This window comes from Ambystoma mexicanum, chromosome 3q (assembly GCF_040938575.1).
Source record: "Ambystoma mexicanum isolate Mex_15411 chromosome 3q, UKY_AmexF1_1, whole genome shotgun sequence".
Lineage (NCBI taxonomy): Eukaryota > Metazoa > Chordata > Amphibia > Caudata > Ambystomatidae > Ambystoma > Ambystoma mexicanum.
Window position 1 is genome coordinate 1304224802 of NC_090926.1, and position 20486 is coordinate 1304245287.

The following is a 20486-nucleotide window of genomic DNA, read 5'->3' on the forward strand; positions in this document are numbered from 1 at the left end:
AATGTTTTGCAACTTTAAGAATGATGCAGGCCATGATGACAGCCAAACCTTGAGTTTAAACCCAGATGCCTCTGCAGACACTTGAATCTCTTGAAGGACTCGCGGGAAGTACAAGCTGAGATCAGAGACCACCATAATCAGATCTTTAGCTGCGAGGCAAAGCCTCACTATCATCACACCCGCCTTCCAAATGCGGGAAGTACAAGCCGAGATCAGAGACCACCATCATCAGATCTTTAGCTACGAGGCAAAGCCTCACCACCATCACACCTGCCTTCCAAATGCAGGAAGTACAAGATGAGATCAGAGATCACCATAATAAGATCTTTAGCTATAATGCAAAGCCTCACTATCATCACACCCGCCTTCCAAATGCAGCAAGTACAAGCTGAGATCAGAGACCACCATAATCAGATCTTTAGCTACGAGGCAAAGCCTCACTATCATCACACCTGCCATCCAAATGCGGGAAGTATAAACTGAGATCAGAGACCACCATAATCAGATCTTTAGCTACGAGGCAAAGCCTCACTATCATCACACCTGCCTTCCAAATGCGGGAAGTACAAGCGGAGATCAGAGACCACCATAATAGAGATCTTTAGCTATGAGGCAAAGCCTCACTATCATCACAGCTGCCTTCCAAATGCGGGAAGTACAAGCTGAGATGAGAGACCACCATATTCAGATCTTTAGCTATAAGGCTATGCCTCACTATCATCACACCTGCCTTCCAAATGCGGGAAGAAGCAGCTGAGTTCAGAGACGGCCATAATCCGATCTTTAGCTACGAGGCAAAGCCTCACTATCATCACACCTGCCTTCCAGATGCAGAAAGTACAAGCTGAGATCAGAGACCACCATAATCAGATCTTTAGCTACGAGGGAAAGCCTCACTATCATCACATCTGCCTTCCAAATGCGGGAAGTACAAGCTGAGATCAGAGACCACCATAATCAGATCTTTAGCTACGAGGCAAAGCCTCACTATCATCACACCTGCCTTCCAAATGCGGGAAGTAGAAGCTGAAATCAGAGACCACCATAATCAGATCTTTAGCTACGAGGCAAAGCCTCACTATCATCACACCTGCATTCCAAATGCGGGAAGAATCAGCTGAGTTCGGAGACCGCCATAATCAGATCTTTAGCTACGAGGCAAAGCCTCACTATCATCACAACTGCCTTCCAAATGCGGGAAGTACAAGCGGAGATCAGAGACCACCATCATCAGATCTTTAGCTACGAGGCAAAGCCTCACTATCATCACACCTGCCTTCCAAATGCGGGAAGTAGAAGCTGAGATCAGAGACCACCATAATCAGATCTTTAGCTACGAGGCAAAGCCTCACTATCATCACACCTGCCTTCCAAATGCGGGAAGTACAAGCTGAGATCAGAGACGGCCATTATCAGATCTTTAGCTACGAGGCAAAGCCTCACTATCATCACACCTGCCTTCCAAATGCAGGAAGTAGAAGCTGAGATCAGGACCACCATAATCAGATCTTTAGCTATGAGGCAAATCCTCACCATCATCACACCTGCCTTCCAAATGCGGGAAGTACAAGCTGAGATCAGAGACCACCCTAATCAGATCTTTAGCTACGAGGCAAAGACTCACTATCATTACACCTGCCTTCCAAATGCGGGAAGTACAAGCTGAGATCAGAGACGGCCATTATCAGATCTTTAGCTACGAGGCAAAGCAGCTCTACCATCAGACCTGCCTTCCAAATGTGTGAAGTACAAGCTGAGATCAGAGACGGCCATAATCAGATCTTTAGCTACAAGGCAAAGCCTCACTATCATCACACCTGCCTTCCAAATGCAGGAAGTAGAAGCTGAGATCAGGACCACCATAATCAGATCTTTAGCTGCGAGGCTAAGTCGCTCTACCATCACACCTGCCTTCCAAATGCGGGAAGTACAAGCGGAGACAGAGACCACCATAATCAGATCTTTAGCTACGAGGCAAAGCCTCACTATCATCACACCTGCCTTCCAAATGCAGGAAGTAGAAGCTGAAATCAGAGACCACCATAATCAGATGTTTAGCTACGAGGCAAAACCTCACTATCATCACACCTGCCTTCCAAATGCGGGTAGTAAAAGCTGAGATCAGAGACCACCCTAATCAGATCTTTAGCTACGAGGCAAAGACTCACTATCATTACACCTGCCTTCCAAATGCGGGAAGTACAAGCTGAGCTCAGAGACGGCCATAATCAGATCTTTAGCTACAAGGCAAAGCCTCACTATCATCACACCCCGTTTCTAAATATCTTCCTTCTCGAGCTCTTCACTCATCCGCCTCCAACTCCCTCAGGGTCAGCCGCTTCTCCAAGCAACGAGTTCGGGGGAGATCTCTCTCCGCAGCAGGGGCCTCCCTCTGGAACAGCCTTCCTGCCTCCCTGAAACTTGAGGAGAACCATCTCCGGTTCCGGAAGCAGCTCAAAACCTTCCTCTTTGCTTCTGCTTTCTCTCCCCCTCTCCCCTGCTAAATCACTGAAACTGTACTGAATCAGCAACTGGGCCACTCACCAATCTCAGCCCTTAGCCCAGCCACTCTCCCCTTCACTGCCTCCCTGGCAACCCCTGCACTGCAGGACTGTCTCTGTATCCTTACAGTCCCCCTTCCCAGCACTTGTCTGCACTCACCCTGCACTTGCCACCAGCTGGCCCTCATTATTTATCTTGTATTTTACTAATCACTTTGTACTGCACTTTCCCCTCTCCCTTTCCCCCTTGCACTTTTCCCGTCCCCCCTACCCATGCACTTGCGCGATCTGAATGACACCTGGCCTAGTAGGATCGTTTGTCTGTCTCCCCTTGTTCCCCCCTCCCTGCCTCGTCGCGCCTTGAAACACTTGTGTATAGGCGCGTTACAAATGCCATATCATATCATATCACCTGCCTTCCAAATGCGGGAAGAAGCAGCTGAGTTCAGAGACTGCCATAATCAGATCTTTAGCTACAAGGCAAAGCCTCACTATCATCACGCCTGCCTTCCAAATGCAGGAAGTAGAAGCGGAGACAGAGACCACCATAATCAGATCTTTAGCTACGAGGCTAAGCCGCTCTACCATCACACCTGCCATCCAAATGCGGGTAGTATAAGCGGAGATCAGAGACCACCATAATCAGATCTTTAGCTACGAGGCAAAGCCTCACTATCATCACACCCGCCTTCCAAATGCGGAAAGTACAAGCTGAGATCAGAGACCACCATAATCAGATCTTTAGCTACGAGGCAAAGCCTCACTATCATCACACCTGCCTTCCAAATGCGGGTTGTAAAAGCGTAGATCAGAGACCACCCTAATCAGATCTTTAGCTATGAGGCAGAGACTCACTGTCATTACACCTGCCTTCCAAATGCGGGAAGTACAAGCTGAGATCAGAGACCACCATAATCAGATCTTTAGCTACGATGCAAAGCCCCACTATCATCACACCTGCCTTCCAAATGCAGGAAGTACAATCAGAGATCAGAGACCACCATAATCAGACCTTTAGCTATGAGGCAAAGCCTCACGATCATCACACCTGCCTTCGAAATGTGGGAAGTAGAAGCTGAGATCAGAGACCACCCTAATCAGATCTTTAGCTACGAGGCAAAGCCTCACTGTCATCACACCTGCCTTCCAAATGAGCAAAGTACAAGCGGAGATCAGAGACCACCATAATCAGATCTTTAGCTACGAGGCTAAGCCTCACTATCATCACACCTGCCTTCCAAATGCAGGAAGTAGAAGCTGAGATCAGAGACTACCATAATCAGATCTTTAGCTATGAGGCAAAGCCCCACCCCCCCATCATCACACCTGCCTTCCAAATGTGGGAAGTACAAGTGGAGCTCAGAGACCACCATAATCAGATCTTTAGCTATAAGGCTAAGCCTCACTATCATCACACCTGCATTCCAAACGCAGGAAGTAGAAGCAGGGCGGGAGCGATATGGAATACGTCGTCGGACCATCCCATTGAAAGAACGTTACCAGGTAAGAAAGTAACTTGTTCTTCGAGGGGATTGGGTCCTCCGACGTATTCCATATCTATGACAGACTCCCAAAGCAGTACCAGAGCAAGGAGGAGGGAAAGAATTTAGAATCAAAATTTAGAATAGCCAATCAAATAGCAGAGCAAAGAACCGCCTTGCCAAAGGCCAGATCCTGCCCTCGGATGGAATCGAGGGAATAATGACGTACAAATGTATGTACTGAAGCCCAGGTGGCTGCATCACAGATGTTGCGAATAGGAACACCCCTCTGCAGGGCAGTAGATGCAGCCACACCCCTGGTAGAATGGGCCCGCAAGCCAGCCGGTGGGTCCTTACCCGCCAAGCGGTAACACTCCGAGATGGCTAAAATAATCCAGCGAGACAAAGTCTGTTTCGTCAGAGCTTGCCCCAAACGCTTCCCAGCGTAACCAATAAAGAGTTGATCGTCCACTCTGACCCGGGACATGCGTGAAACATAAAAGCTTAAAGCTCTCCTAGGATCAAGCCTATGGAGCCTCTCCTCTTCCTTACCAGGATGCGGAGGAGGATAGAATGCCGGAAGAACAACCTTCTGGGCCAAATGAAATTCCATCACTACCTTCGGAAGAAAAGAAGGACGAACTCGAAGGACAACCCTGTCCTTGTGAAATACAGTGAAGGGTGGCTTAACTCAAAGTGCCTGTAACTCACTCACTCTGCGAGCGGAAGTAACTGCAACTAAAAACACAGTTTTCAGAGTTAACAGCCTCAAAGGGCAAGAATGCAAAGGCTCAAACGGAGCACCCATAAGAAACTTAAAGGTTCAAATCCCAACCAGGCACCAGAAAAGGTGACAGAGGGAACACATTAGTGAGCCCTTTCAGAAACTGTGAAATTAAAAGGGATTTTAAAGTAGGAACACTCTTCAGACAAGTGCTTAAAGATGGACAGCGCCGCCAGGTAACCTTTAATGGTACCCACTTGCAAGCCCCTGTGGGCCAAAGAAAGTAAAAAGGACAGAACCATGGGGATGTCACATGCAAAAGGATCCACATTCTGAACTCTGCACCAGTCGCAGAATTTACGCCAACGGCACAGAGACTTTGTTGCTGGCCGTCGGGCCGAGAGCAACACCTCTATCACGTTTTCAAGGAGGTCCCAATCCTTATACCTCAACCTTTCAGAAGCCAAGCATGAAGGTTTAGGGATCTGACCTCTGGATGGAGAACCTGACCCCCCTCCCGTGAGAGCAGATCGTCTCGGTCGGGAAGACGACGTGGAGGGAAGATGGACAAGTCGAGAAGGTCCGGGTACCACGTCCTCCGCGCCCACGGCGGAGCAATGAGAATCATCCGGGAACCGAACTTCCGTAACCTCCGCAGCACTTGTGGGATGACGGGGACTGGAGGAAACGCGTACAGCAGCGGGAATGACCACTCCACCACGAACGCGTCTCCTAAGGCTCCTTTTGGAGGAAATTCCCACGAGCAGACCCTCTCACACTTCCGGTTGACACTGGAGGTGAAAAGATCCACTTGAGGGGTCCCCCAAAGGGCGAAGATCTCCAGGAGAATTTCCTGAGCCAACTCCCACTCGTGAGAGATCGTGCTCTGCCTGCTCAGAGCGTCCGCCGTCACGTTTTCGTCTCCGGCCAGATGAACTGCCGAGATCGAAACTTTCTGCTGGATGGCCCAGAACTCGAGCTGCATCGCCTCCCTGCACAGAGGAAGTGACCCTGCCCCACCCTTTTTGTTGAGGTAGTACATGGCCACTGGATTGTCCGTCAGGATCAGGACATTCTTTCCTCGCACAGTCGGCAGAAAAGCCTTTAGGGCTAGCCTGACAGCCCTCAGCTTCAACAGATTGATATGGAGTCTGGACTCCGACGGAGACCAACGACCGCTGACTGTCAGCTCGTTGGCATGAGCTCCCCATCCCGTGAGGGATGCATCCGTCACAACCGTCACCTCCGGCCAGGGAAGCCAAAATGCAGCCCCCTTCATCAAGTTTCCTTCAACGGCCCACCACAGAAGGTCCTGGGCGACCGGGGGCGGCACTAGAACCGGGTCCGACATCCTGCCGGAGGACTGCGACCATTGCATCTTGAGTGCCCACTGCAAAGAACTCATCCGCAGGCGATCCTCTGGCACCAGAAGAATGCAGGATGCCATGAGGCCGAGCAACCTCAAGAACTCGAACGCGGGGAGCGTCTGGGCATGCTGAAACTTGTGCACCATCTGCTGAATGTGAAGAGCCCTCACCTGGGGAGGAAAACACTGCCCCAGGGAAGTGTCGAGCACTGCTCCAATGTACTGGAGCCGCTGTGTTGGTGTCAAATGGGACTTCTTTAAATTGAGGGAGAAGCCCAGCCTGTGAAGGGAGTGGCAGGTGACGGACAGATGATCCAGGACTTGCTTGGGAGAGCTCCCCCTGATCAACCAATCGTCCAGGTAGGGGTAGACATGAATCCCCCCTTGCCTGAGATGTGCTGCCACCACCACCATGAGCTTGGTGAAAACCCTCGGGGTGGAGGTCAATCCGAACGGCAGGACCCGAAACTGAAAGTGCGAGTCGCCAACCGCGAACCTCAGGTACTTCTTGTGCTTGGGATGGATCGGCACATGGAAGTAAGCATTCTTGAGGTCTAGAGACACCAACCAGTCCTGAAGCTGAAGGGCCTGGAGGACTTGAGAGAGTAACCATCTTGAACTTGTCCTTCCTGAGGAGTTTGTTCAAACCGTGCAAGTCCATGATGGGTCTCAATCCCCCGTCTTTCTTTGAAATAAAAAAATAAGGGGAATACCATCCCTTGTTCCTCTCCGCTACAGGCACCAGTTCTATGGCGCCTTTCTCCAGCAGGGCTTGAATTTCCTGCGCAAGGAGCGGATCTGGACTCTGCAAAGAGAGGTTCCCCGGTGGATTGTCGTGAGGCCTCTGCCGAAAAGGAAGACAGTAGCCGTGGGTTATGATCTCCAAAACCCACACATCTGAAGTAATGGCACGCCACTCTACAAGATGCTGTGCCAGCCTTCCCCCAACCGGCGAACCATGGGACATGGCCTCATGACTGAGTGGTAGCGGCTGCGGCGTTACCTGGGGGCAAAGAGGCAACTGCCCGAGCGGCCTTGGCACCACGGGTACCCTGTCATCCACCTCTGGTACCCCTGCGTTGGCCTCTTTGACTGCCAGCTCCTCTCGCTTTACTGAAGGACGAGTAATAGCGAAAGGAACCACCCCTCCACTGCTGTCCCCTGGGACGAAAAGGCGGAGGTTGGCGAACTGCAGCGCCCAACGGCTTCGCTGCAGCTTTGGAAGTCTGCAACCTCTCAAGGCCCTCGTCAGCCTTGCTGCCAAAAATGTGTTCACCGTCAAAGGGCATGTTGAGGAGCCGGGACTGCACATCAGGAGCAAACCCCGACTTCCGCAACCACGCAAATCTGTGTATCACGGTGCTCGCCACCATGGACCTGCTGACGCATTCAGCCATGTCCAAACCCGACTGAACAGACTCACACATGGCATCCTTACCATTCTGGACCATAGCAAGGAAACCATCCCATTCGTCCCCTTCGGGAATATGTTCAGCCGCTAACGCAACACAGTTCCACAGAGTGTGTGTGAAACGAGACAAGGCACAAATGGAGTTGGCCGCCTGAAGCGCCATACCACCTGAAGAAAACACTTTCTTCGCCCAGCCATCAAAACGTTTGTCGTCCCTATCAGGAGGGATGGTAGGGTACGACGCCCGCTTTGCCGGGGCCGTAGCCGCCTGCACCACCAAACTCTCCGGAGTGGGGTGCCTGGTCAAGTAGCAGGGGTCCCTACTGGCTGGATGGTATTTTCGCGACAAGGACCTGCCCACCGCAGGAGACTCTCCAGAGCAGTCCAAGCCGCCGCCACCCTTTTCTGTAGAGCCATATGAAACGGCAGTACCGGGTCAGTTGGGGGACCAACATCAAGGATGTCCGTGAGATCATCCTGCACAACCTTCCCTGGGGGAGCAGACCACCCCAAGTACTCGGAAACCCTAACCATAAGGCACCGGTACGAGGAATCAGCATGAGAGCCAGGCTCAGGCCTACAAAACTCTACCTCCGGAGAGGTGTCCAGTCCACTGGCATCATGCAGTGACTGCCTCAAATCGTCAAACTGACTATGGCCCGAGACCATTTCATCTGGAACCTGACTAGGAACCAGGCCATCAGAATCCTCATCCACATCCGAAATATATTCCAGGTGGCGAAAACAAGGCACCCGAGAGTGCTTGCTCTTAACCAGAGCCTTCCTAGGGGGTTCCCCCGTGCCACAGGGTACCTCCGACACCCCGGCCTCAAAAGGCGTCGAGTGAATCGGCGCCGGCGTCGAGAGAACAGGCATCGGCACCAAGAGGATCGGCGTCGAGTAAATCGGCGTCGACGTCAGATGCAGCGCCGCCAGCATCGACGGCGTCGACACAGTCCTCGAAACCGGAGCTCCGAGCGTGTCCTGCGACGACCTGAGCTTTGACGACTTCCTCGGAGCCGGAGCCTTCGAGAAAGCCTGTCGACGCCCTCGACGCCTCAGGCGTCGACGTCTTCCTCGAAGACATCACAGGTGCACACGGTCTCGAACGCGTCGAGGACCGGGACCTGGAACGGGTACGTCGAGAACGAGTCCCCTTGTCCGAATGGGACCTCTGCCGTGACTCATGCCAACCACTCTTGCGAGTGGTGTCTCTCGACCTCTCACGGCCGACCCCACTCGGGGGCGCGGACGGCTTAGTACCCTGCGACTCGAGAATCGCCAGCATTTTCTTCCCGAAGGAAGCCCATTCCTACGGCGTCGCACGGCTGGTGGGGTAAGCGACGTGCCGGGCAGAATCCTCAGAAGAGGACCTGGAAGACGACCGCTGTCGGTGCTTCCGAGAATGCCTCGAAGAGGCCGAGGAGTGGCGAGACCGACTCCTAGAAGGAGACCCACGAGACTTCCGGCGATGACGCGGAGAGTCACCTCTCGAATCATCCGTCGAAAGCCACGCAGACTGCGACTTCCGGGGCTTGGACACCCGACCTACCGACAACTTCTTCTTACGTTCCCGTAAGGCTTTGGACGTGAGCGACTGGCAGTCGATACAGTCATCCGTGTCGTGGGCCTCCCCGAGGCACCAGAGGCAGGCGTCGTGCGAGTCCGTCACCGACATCTTGGACCCAGACTCCCCGCAGTTCTTGAAGTCCGGACGCGGGGTCGAAGACGAAGTAGAAGACATCTTCTTACGAAGGATTTCCTCACAAAAACGAACAGGTTCGAAGAACCGAGAAGAACAGAACTCCAAAGAGTCGAGGCGTAACCGAGATTCACGAAGCAACACGTTTGCGGAAAAAACGGAACTGAGGCTACGGGCGTTGTGCGTCCTACTTATCACATCGGATGACGTCGGACGACGTCCTCGACGACGGCGCATCGACGCAGGACGCAGACGCCGAAAAAAGTTTCCGAAGCAGCACAGCTGTGGTGATTACATGTCATAGATATGGAATACGTCGGAGGACCCAATCCCCTCGAAGCTTATTTATAAAGAAGTTGCAACTTTTAAGGTTTGAACATATGTTCTCGCTAGGATTTCCCGTTATCTACTTTCCTCATATATACAGTGACCGCTGGGATTGTAGCTCATCAAATCAGCGACTACATTCCCTACTTAGCTAGCCCGTACATAGTATGAGAGGGTTTTCCTGCGAGTCGCCCTAAAGGACAGTCACTCTGCCCTGCGTCCACATGTGTTTAACATGAAAACTAAGGGCCTCATTACACGGTAGGCGGTAGGGATTTAACGTTACCGGTAATGGAATACCGGTAATGTTAAATCCCCATGCCAATTACGACCCGGCTCACCGCTATTAGCAGCACCGCTAAGTACGGTGTCACTAATAGCGGCCAGTCCGCGTACGCGCGACCCTCCATCCCGTAAATAACGCCATGCCGCTAATAGCACACCATCACAAGCCAAGCGGACATGCCAATAGCGGCATGATAAAGCCCCCAAAATCCCTTACCGCCAAGGCGCTAATACCGGCATCGCGAACCACCCGTTAAGAGAACGGAGCAGTGTTCCCACCTGCCACAGCTGGACACAATCAGCACAGGTGGAGGCAATGGAGACTGAGGCAGCACAAAAGATGCACACCATACCCCTTCACACACCCCTTCCCACACCAATATGGTCCCAATACTAGCAGCATTACATGGGCTGGAGGACATGATTGCAGTGCAGCAGCAACAACAACAACATGCAGCACAGAGAAGACGCAGGAGGAGTAGGAGGAGGAGGAGGAGGAGGAGGAGGGCAAGACAGGCGCAGCAAGCACCACCACAGCACCTAGTCATACCACAGAGGCAGCCACCAAACCCCAGGATCAGAGCCAGTCCATTTAACCTAACCCCTGAGCAGCTACACACCCTGTACCGTCTGGACCGGGATACCATCACCAGCATCGTGGACATGATACACAACGACATTGTGAGCCTCATTGACATCCAAACTGCCATCCCCCTTCTACTCAAGGTGGTGACTGTGCTCCACTTCCTGGCCACAGGCACCTACCAGCATACAGTGGGGGAGATGCATGGCATCTCACAACCAGTATTCTCACGCACGCTGAACCAGGTACTCGATGCCCTCCTGAAGCATGCACCTGAACACATATTCATGCCACGGACTGAAGTTGGGTTCTATTCACTGGCAGGCATCCCAAATTGCATCGGGGCCATCAACTGTACACATGTGGATTTGGTGGTCCCACATCACAATGAAGTAGTCTACCGAAACAGGAAGCAATTCCACTCCATCAATGTCCAAATGGTATGTGACGCCAACAAGATAATCACACATTGTTGTGCCCGATTTCTAGGATCAACCCATGATTCCATGGTCCTGTGAAACTCAACCATACCACGCTACATGGAGCGACAAGCCGGACAACGTTCGTGGCTACTTGGTGAGTAGCAGGGCAAGCACATGGCAGTGTGATTGGGGGGAGATACATACCCCAACTGGGTGTGAAGGGGGGGGGAGATGCATACTCCAACTGGGTGTGAAGGGGGGGGATACATACTCCAACTGGGTGTGATTGGGGGGTGGAGATGCATACTCCAACTGGGTGTGATTGGTGGGGAGAGATACATACTCCAACTGGGTGTGGTTGGGGGGGGAGATACATACTCCAACTGGGTGTGATTGGGGGGGATACATACTCCAACTGGGTGTGAAGGGGGGGGAGATGCATACTCCAACTGGGTGTGATTGGGGGGGGAGATACATACTCCAATTGGGTGTGAATGGGGGGGAGAGATACATACTCCAACTGGGTGTGATTGGGGGGGAGAGATACATACTCCAACTGGGTGTGATTGGGGGGGGGAGAGATACATACTCCAACTGGGTGTGATTGGGGGGGAGATACATACTCCAACTGGGTGTGAATGGGGGGGGAGAGATACATACTCCAACTGGGTGTGATTGGGGGGGGAGATACATACTCCAACTGGGTGTGAAGGGGGGGGGAGATGCATACTCCAACTGGGTGTGATTGGGGGGGGGAGATACATACTCCAACTGGGTGTGATTGGGGGGGGAGATACATACTCCAACTGGGTGTGAATGGGGGGGGGGAGAGATACATACTCCAACTGGGTGTGATTGGGGGGGAGATACATACTCCAATTGGGTGTGAATGGGGGGGAGAGATACATACTCCAACTGGGTGTGAATGGGGGGGGAGAGATACATACTCCAACTGGGTGTGAATGGGGGGGGGAAGAGATACATACTCCAACTGGGTGTGATTGGGGGGGGAGATACATACTCCAATTGGGTGTGAATGGGGGGGAGAGATACATACTCCAACTGGGTGTGAATGGGGGGGAGAGATACATACTCCAACTGGGTGTGATTGGGGGGGGGGGGATACATACTCCAACTGGGTGTGATTGGGGGGGGAGATCCATACTCCAACTGGGTGTGATTGGGGGGGGGAGATACATACTCCAATTGGGTGTGAATGGGGGGGAGAGATACATACTCCAACTGGGTGTGAATGGGGGGGGGAGAGATACATACTCCAACTGGGTGTGATTGGGGGGGGGGAGATACATACTCCAATTGGGTGTGAATGGGGGGGAGAGATACATACTCCAACTGGGTGTGAATGGGGGGGAGAGATACATACTCCAACTGGGTGTGATTGGGGGGGAGATACATACTCCAACTGGGTGTGATTGGGGGGGGGGGAGATACATACTCCAACTGGGTGTGATTGGGGGGGGAGATACATACTCCAACTGGGTGTGAATGGGGGGGGGGAGAGATACATACTCCAACTGGGTGTGATTGGGGGGGAGATACATACTCCAACTGGGTGTGAAGGGGGGGAGATGCATACTCCAACTGGGTGTGATTGGGGGGGGAAGATACATACTCCAACTGGGTGTGATTGGGGGGGAGATACATACTCCAACTGGGTGTGAATGGGGGGGAGAGATACATACTCCAACTGGGTGTGATTGGGGGGAGATACATACTCCAATTGGGTGTGAATGGGGGGGAGAGATACATACTCCAACTGGGTGTGAATGGGGGGGGAGAGATACATACTCCAACTGGGTGTGATTGGGGGGGGAGATACATACTCCAATTGGGTGTGAATGGGGGGGAGAGATACATACTCCAACTGGGTGTGAATGGGGGGGGAGAGATGCATACTCCAACTGGGTGTGATTGGGGGGGAGATACATACTCCAACTGGTTGTGATTGGGGGGGGAGATACATACTCCAACTGGGTGTGATTGGGGGGGGAGATACATACTCCAATTGGGTGTGAATGGGGGGGAGAGATACATACTCCAACTGGGTGTGAATGGGGGGGGGGGATACATACTCCAACTGGGTGTGATTGGGGGGGAGAGATACATACTCCAAATGGGTGTGATTGGGGGGGGAGATACATACTCCAACTGGGTGTGAATGGGGGGGAGAGATACATACTCCAACTGGGTGTGATTGGGGGGGGAGATACATACTCCAATTGGGTGTGATTGGGGGGGAGAGATACATACTCCAACTGGGTGTGATGGGGGGGAGATACATGCTCCAACTGGGTGTGATTGGGGGGGGAGATACATACGCCAACTGGGTGTGATTGGGGTGGGAGATACATACTCCAACTGGGTGTGATTGGGGGGGAGAGATACATACTCCAACTGGGTGTGATTGGGGGGGGAGAGATACACACTCCAACTGGGTGTGATTGGGGGGGAGAGATACATACTCCAACTGGGTGTGATTGGGGGGGGAGATACATACTCCAACTGGGTGTGATTGGGGGGGAGATACATACTCCAATTGGGTGTGAATGGGGGGGAGAGATACATACTCCAACTGGGTGTGAATGGGGGGGGGAGAGATACATACTCCAACTGGGTGTGATTGGGGGGGAGAGATACATACTCCAACTGGGTGTGATTGGAGGGGAGAGATACATACTCCAACTGGGTGTGATTGGGGGGGAGATACATACTCCAACTGGGTGTGATTGGGGGGGAGATACATACTCCAACTGGGTGTGATTGGGGGGGGAGATACATACTCCAACTGGGTGTGAATGGGGGGGGAGAGATACATACTCCAACTGGGTGTGATTGGGGGGGAGATACATACTCCAACTGGGTGTGAAGGGGGGGGGGGGAGATGCATACTCCAACTGGGTGTGATTGGGGGGGGGAGATACATACTCCAACTGGGTGTGATTGGGGGGGGAGATACATACTCCAACTGGGTGTGAATGGGGGGGGGAGAGATACATACTCCAACTGGGTGTGATTGGGGGGGAGATACATACTCCAATTGGGTGTGAATGGGGGGGAGAGATGCATACTCCAACTGGGTGTGAATGGGGGGGAGAGATACATACTCCAACTGGGTGTGATTGGGGGGGGGGAGATACATACTCCAACTGGGTGTGATTGGGGGGGGAGATACATACTCCAACTGGGTGTGATTGGGGGGGGAGATACATACTCCAATTGGGTGTGAATGGGGGGGAGAGATACATACTCCAACTGGGTGTGAATGGGGGGGGGGAGAGATACTTGATTGGGGGGGAGATACATACTCCAACTGGGTGTGATTGGGGGGGGGAGATACATACTCCAACTGGGTGTGATTGGGGGGGGGAGATACATACTCCAACTGGGTGTGAATGGGGGGGGAGAGATACATACTCCAACTGGGTGTGATTGGGGGGGAGATGCATACTCCAACTTGGTGTGAAGGGGGGGAGATGCATACTCCAACTGGGTGTGATTGGGGGGGAGATACATACTCCAACTGGGTGTGATTGGGGGGGGAGATACATACTCCAACTGGGTGTGAATGGGGGGGGAGATACATACTCCAATTGGGTGTGAATGGGGGGGAGAGATACATACTCCAACTGGGTGTGAATGGGGGGGGGGAGAGATACATACTCCAACTGGGTGTGATTGGGGGGGAGATACATACTCCAATTGGGTGTGAATGGGGGGGAGAGATACATACTCCAACTGGGTGTGAATGGGGGGGGAGAGATACATACTCCAACTGGGTGTGATTGGGGGGGAGATACATACTCCAACTGGGTGTGATTGGGGGGGGGAGATACATACTCCAACTGGGTGTGATTGGGGGGGGGGAGATACATACTCCAATTGGGTGTGAATGGGGGAATGGGGGGGAGAGATACATACTCCAACTGGGTGTGAATGGGGGGGGGGGATACATACTCCAACTGGGTGTGATTGGGGGGGAGAGATACATACTCCAAATGGGTGTGATTGGGGGGGGGGGGAGATACATACTCCAACTGGGTGTGAATGGGGGGGGAGAGATACATACTCCAACTGGGTGTGATTGGGGGGGGAGATACATACTCCAATTGGGTGTGATTGGGGGGGAGAGATACATACTCCAACTGGGTGTGATGGGGGGAGATACATGCTCCAACTGGGTGTGATTGGGGGGGGAGATACATACTCCAACTGGGTGTGATTGGGGGGGGAGATACATACTCCAACTGGGTGTGATTGGGGGGGAGAGATACATACTCCAACTGGGTGTGATTGGGGGGGGAGAGATACATACTCCAACTGGGTGTGATTGGGGGGGAGAGATACATACTCCAACTGGGTGTGATTGGGGGGGGGAGATACATACTCCAACTGGGTGTGATTGGGGGGGGGAGATACATACTCCAATTGGGTGTGAATGGGGGGGAGAGATACATACTCCAACTGGGTGTGAATGGGGGGGGGGAGAGATACATACTCCAACTGGGTGTGATTGGGGGGGAGAGATACATACTCCAACTGGGTGTGATTGGGGGGGGAGATACATACTCCAATTGGGTGTGATTGTGGGGGGGGAGATACATACTCCAACTGGGTGTGATTGGGGGGGAGAGATACATACTCCAACTGGGTGTGATTGGGGGGGAGAGATACATACTCCAACTGGGTGTGATTGGGGGGGGATACATACTCCAACTGGGTGTAGCTTGTCGTCCGTAGGACAAATGCACATACACATGTACGCCAATGTCCATCTGGGAAGGCCGCAATCTACCTGAGATGAACCGACATGCAAGAATAAGCTACACAACATAGAGAACAATCTAGGTCTAGAAACATTAAACATCCATCCACATCCACATTGCACAACATTCAACACCACAAAATACACAAGTCTCCTACATGCCGTCGAGACAGTCATGCAGAATCAGCGCTGCACAACCACAATAATGCAATGTGCCCTTGAGTGCATGCAAAGGGATCACCCCTACCCATAGCATTGTACCACGCACCTATAGCACCACTGAAGTGATGCCTCTCAGCATGGCAACATAAATGTTTGAATGGCAGTACACTAGCAGTGTGGTACCAAATCTGCCTGGGCCCAGGGGCACGTAAAACCGGGCCTCACCCAGGATATGTCAATACTTTAGGAGGCATTAATGGGGCATGTTCACTTGCAGGGTCGAGCTCAACTTTGCACATTGCAGTCACACAGATCGTCTGCATGCATGCTGTTAATTGTGGACTTCAATCACAATGCAAAGTCAATTTGTGTGATATGAACAGGCCGCTCTTGAGGTGACGAGTAACCAGACCCCATTCGTCCCCCCATACAGGTGATGCCGGCTATCCCCTGAAGAGGTGGCTCCTTACCCCTGTACGGAACCCACAGAACAGGCACGAGGAAGACTACAATCGTGCACATACCCGTACCCGCATCGTGATCGAGCAGACTTTTGGCCTTTTGAAGACACGGTTTAGGTGCATTAGCAGGTCTGGTGGCGCTCTCCTGTATAGCCATGAGAAGGTGGCCAAGATCACCATGGCATGTGTCATGCTGCACAATATGTGTATCAGACGGAATGTGCCACTGCCCCCTGACGTAGAAATAGAAGCACCTGATGGGGATGATGATGGTGATGAGGACGGAGGTGAAGGGGATGCAGGTCATGCAAGAGGGGATGGCCAGGAGGCACGTGCTGTGAGGCTGCACCTGATCAACCAAATATTCTGAGTAACATGGTTTCTTACTGTCACGTGGATATGGGTAGTAATGCACTGGTGTCTGTTTGGAAGCCCACAATGGACCCTGTCGCCAATAAAGTACACATACACAATGAAGAAGTCCAAGCCTGTGTATGGATCAAACACCAGTGTATTAAGAAATGTAAAGATGTAAAAGTGCATGTCCCCAAACATCCCACCACCCTTCCTCCCCCACCCCCCACAACAGCCCAAAAACACCCTTCCCCCCACAACAGTTCCTTATGTGTCTGGCACAATGTTGTCGTCCAGCTATACACGTGGAAGCTTGACCATGCAGTCCCTATTCGCCATTGCCACCACCAGCATTAGGAGGCTGGCTAGACGTGCACCTGGTGGTGCGTGAGGAGCGGCGGAGGGGACTTGTCTGCCTCGAACTGGCGGATGAGGAAGTAGCTGACTGTCCTGGTGGTTGTGGTGGTGGGAACTGGCGGTCCATTGCGTCCGCTATCCGTGTGAGGACCTCCCTAAATTGGACTATCTCCCCACACAGCCTGTTTGTACAGGCCTCCATCACCTCCATGGAGTGCCTGGCTGTCTCGGTAATCTCCGCCCTGAGACGGGCAGCCTCCTCCACATGCTGCCCAACCAGCACAATTATGTCCTCTTGGCGCTGGCTGATGCTGGCCAGGTCGAGGGCACTGGTGCGTTCTGGTGGTGTGGCTGCTGCGCCTTCTGATGCAACCAGGACAACAGGTGAAGCCACCGGTGGGCTACTGAAACCTCCCATGTTGTCCTCGCCAGGGACACTGGACCCAGGTGTCTGCTGTGGTGATGCCTCGGGGGCTCCAGGGGGGATTGGGGTGTGCATCTCCATGTGGAAATCTGTCGTATCCTCCACATCTGAGAGTGGTGCAGTGGCTGCCGCCTCTCCTGTGGAACTAGTTGCAGCTGAGGGTGGGCCCTCCGTGGCTGGGATCTGTGGTATTGGGTTCACCTCAGGAGGTGGGGCAGTTGTTGGTGGTGGTGTGGACAGTTGCATCTTGGCAGTGGCGCTCCACGGATGTTTGCCACTCTGCATGTGGACTCTTCTACCTTTGCCCCTTGATGTCGTGGGGGTGTCCTCTGTGTCCTGTGCCCTTGATTTTTTACTCGCAGGGGGTGCCTGAGATGCAGTGCCAGTATCCTCACTGTCTGTATGTGAGCCTGTCGGGGACAAAGAGGGGGATGGCATTGGTTACAGTTCTATGTACTTAATGCAGTATACGTTAATAATGCAGTTGTGGGCATTTGGACTTCATTGTTAAGGATGCAGGTGATGTGTCAGTTCAGTGGCTCATCCATGCATGGTTGTGTGTGGCACTTGTCTCTGGTGATGTGTGCATGTGTGTGTGTGTTTGGGTTTGACACTGACATGGCCAGGGTTGTATGCATGTGTGGATGTTTGGGCATCCATGAGGTGATTCTGGGCTCACATTTGGGGGGACCTGAAGATTCACAGTGCATACTTTCATGTGTACACTCACCTCCATCTGAAGTGGTTGCCACGCCATGCTCCATCGTCCCGGCTCTCTCTATGGATTCCACTCCAATGAGGTTGGCACAGGTCTCTTCCCACTCCTTTAATTTAATCGGCGAATCAGATCCACTTGCTGTGGCAATGTTGTGGTTCGCAGACAGGATGCTTCTGACCCGTAGGCGGAGATCATCCCACCGCTTTCTGCACTCACGCACATTTCGGGTGGTGGTGCCCACAGCACTCACTTTCAAGGCAACCTCTGCAAAGACCACGGCGGTATTATATGCATTGTATACACTGCAAAGGACACCTTGCACTACTGATCAACAACAAGAAACCGCAACAAAGAAATAAGCATTGGCAATGCCAACAGTTCGGGCTTTTGTGTAGGCATGGGAAGGGCACATCCGTAGTGGTATTATCTACCCGTTGTTGCTAGCAGTTGCAAAATGGGGCAAGTACCTGGGAATCGAATAGCAGTGCTTGGCAACAGCTTAAAAGGTATGCATAATCCAAAATGTGGACCTCCCCAATACTTGTTTTAAACAGGACTTCAGGGAAGGACACGCTTAGTGTTCATAGAGTGGCTGAAGGCAGACCTGGTAAGACATTTCTATTACACCAGTAGCATGTTTACAGCACCAATGTAGTCCTTAACTCTCAGAAGACTGCTTTGAACAAACACTGGCAGGAACGTTGAATGCAAAGCCTGATGGTAAGGCTTGATTAAGGCAAGCTCAAAGAGTTCCCATGAGGAGGTGTTTTAGGTGGGTAGAGGCGGGAACGGCCATAGGGATTAGCATAGCCATGGGCAGGCCCTGGGTAGGCGCATAACCAAACAACACCTACAGACCAAAATAATGAAAGAAACTATGAACCCTTGCTGTACCCACCCATTCCCTCCCATGGTTCCATTTGAACTTGCTGGGTAAAAACAAAGTTCTCCGGTCACTCTGTGTGGTGCCTAAACTCATAAGCAAAATTGAAACCAAAAACGGCCACAATAGTAGCAGCCCCCACCTTGGAACCATGGTCTCCAAACATTAGTAATGTGTTCAAGGGGGCAGGCACAGGTTTTTCACTAGAAGACAGGACTATCAAAGTTGTTCTGCAACAACCACGCAGAAGGGATTGTAACTGACTTAAGGCACAAATCTGTTTTGGGATTTATTTTCTAACTTCGACAGCCCCCTTAACTTTCAAACGATTGGGAGCTCAGAATGGGTGTCCCCAACCTGCAGCCCTTTGCCCGTCTGTCCTCTCCCCCACTATACCCCATAATTTGGGCCTCCTTCCCCAATTTTCTTTTGTTCCAGCTCTCGGACCTTGCTTTGCATGTGTTCTCCACCTGCACTGCTAATGTGAGGCAGTGGCGACATGTTATAACATTTGGCTACAAACCGTCTGTAGCCTTTTACTGTGTCACTAGCCAAATACCCATACATGAGTTGACATTTTGGGTACTAATGTATTTTAGAGGTTCTTCTACGCCTCCATTTGTATTGTGACCTTAGTTTGCTTTGAGCACGAAAGACTGCCACAAAGACAGATTTGCCTGTGAAGGCTCTTTCATGCCTGCAAAGGTGCCTCTGGTAAATGCCTTCTGCAGTTTAGCCTGGACTGGGGTCCCTTAGACTTCCCAACCCACATGTGAGGATGCAGGTGTTCTAACCTGATGGGTCCGACTTGATGGTCGTGCAGTTATAAATGCCTCTGTCCCCAAGTACCGCTCGAGCAGAATATAAAGTACTGCCCTAGCAATCTTTGAGGCCACAGGAAGGACTGTTGTCGTCAGCCTGGTATTTGAGAACGCCGGAAGGATCCCTGAGTGCTGTAAGGCAAAGGGTTATAATCAGAGATACGCTCTATCTTGGCAATGGACAATGATAGAAAGAGTCAAACAAGATGCAGTGACAACAGCTTACCTAATAGGGATGGAGAGTAGGTAGCAAACCTACACAAGGAAATCCACGGCAGGCTGGAATGATGTAATAGGTACTCCTTCCTAGTACCTTGTGCATAGAGACGAGATCTGTAAGGCTTGAAGCAATCCGAAGGTTGCAAAACAGAAGGGCAATCCAAGAATCAGTCCAGAGTACAATCAAGGTCAAATGTCCAGAAAATCAGAGAGCACGCCAAAATCCAAGGGTAATCCAAATAGCAAATCCGAAAAGAGTTCCAAGGTCGAGGCAAACAAGAGCAAGGGAAAAGCGTGACTGTCCTCTGTAGCAGATGAAGTAGCTGTGAAGCAAAGAATCTTGTTTGCCGGCTTCTTTTGAAGTGGTGAGTGGTATCACGTGACGCATCACGTGACTGCTCGCGTACGTTGCGTGGAGCGCAACGTGGCCAGCGATTGGGGCTGCCGGCACTTCCTGTTATCCTGACGTTGCCGGCTGTGCAAGAGGCGCCATGGCAGTTGC

The 20486-nt window shown here is 52.2% G+C and overlaps 1 pseudogene; it reads right to left on the minus strand.

The window, feature by feature from the left end:
* LOC138447916 (zinc finger protein 268-like) overlaps window positions 1-20486 on the minus strand; it is a 104641-nt pseudogene that overhangs the window by 22604 nt on the left and 61551 nt on the right.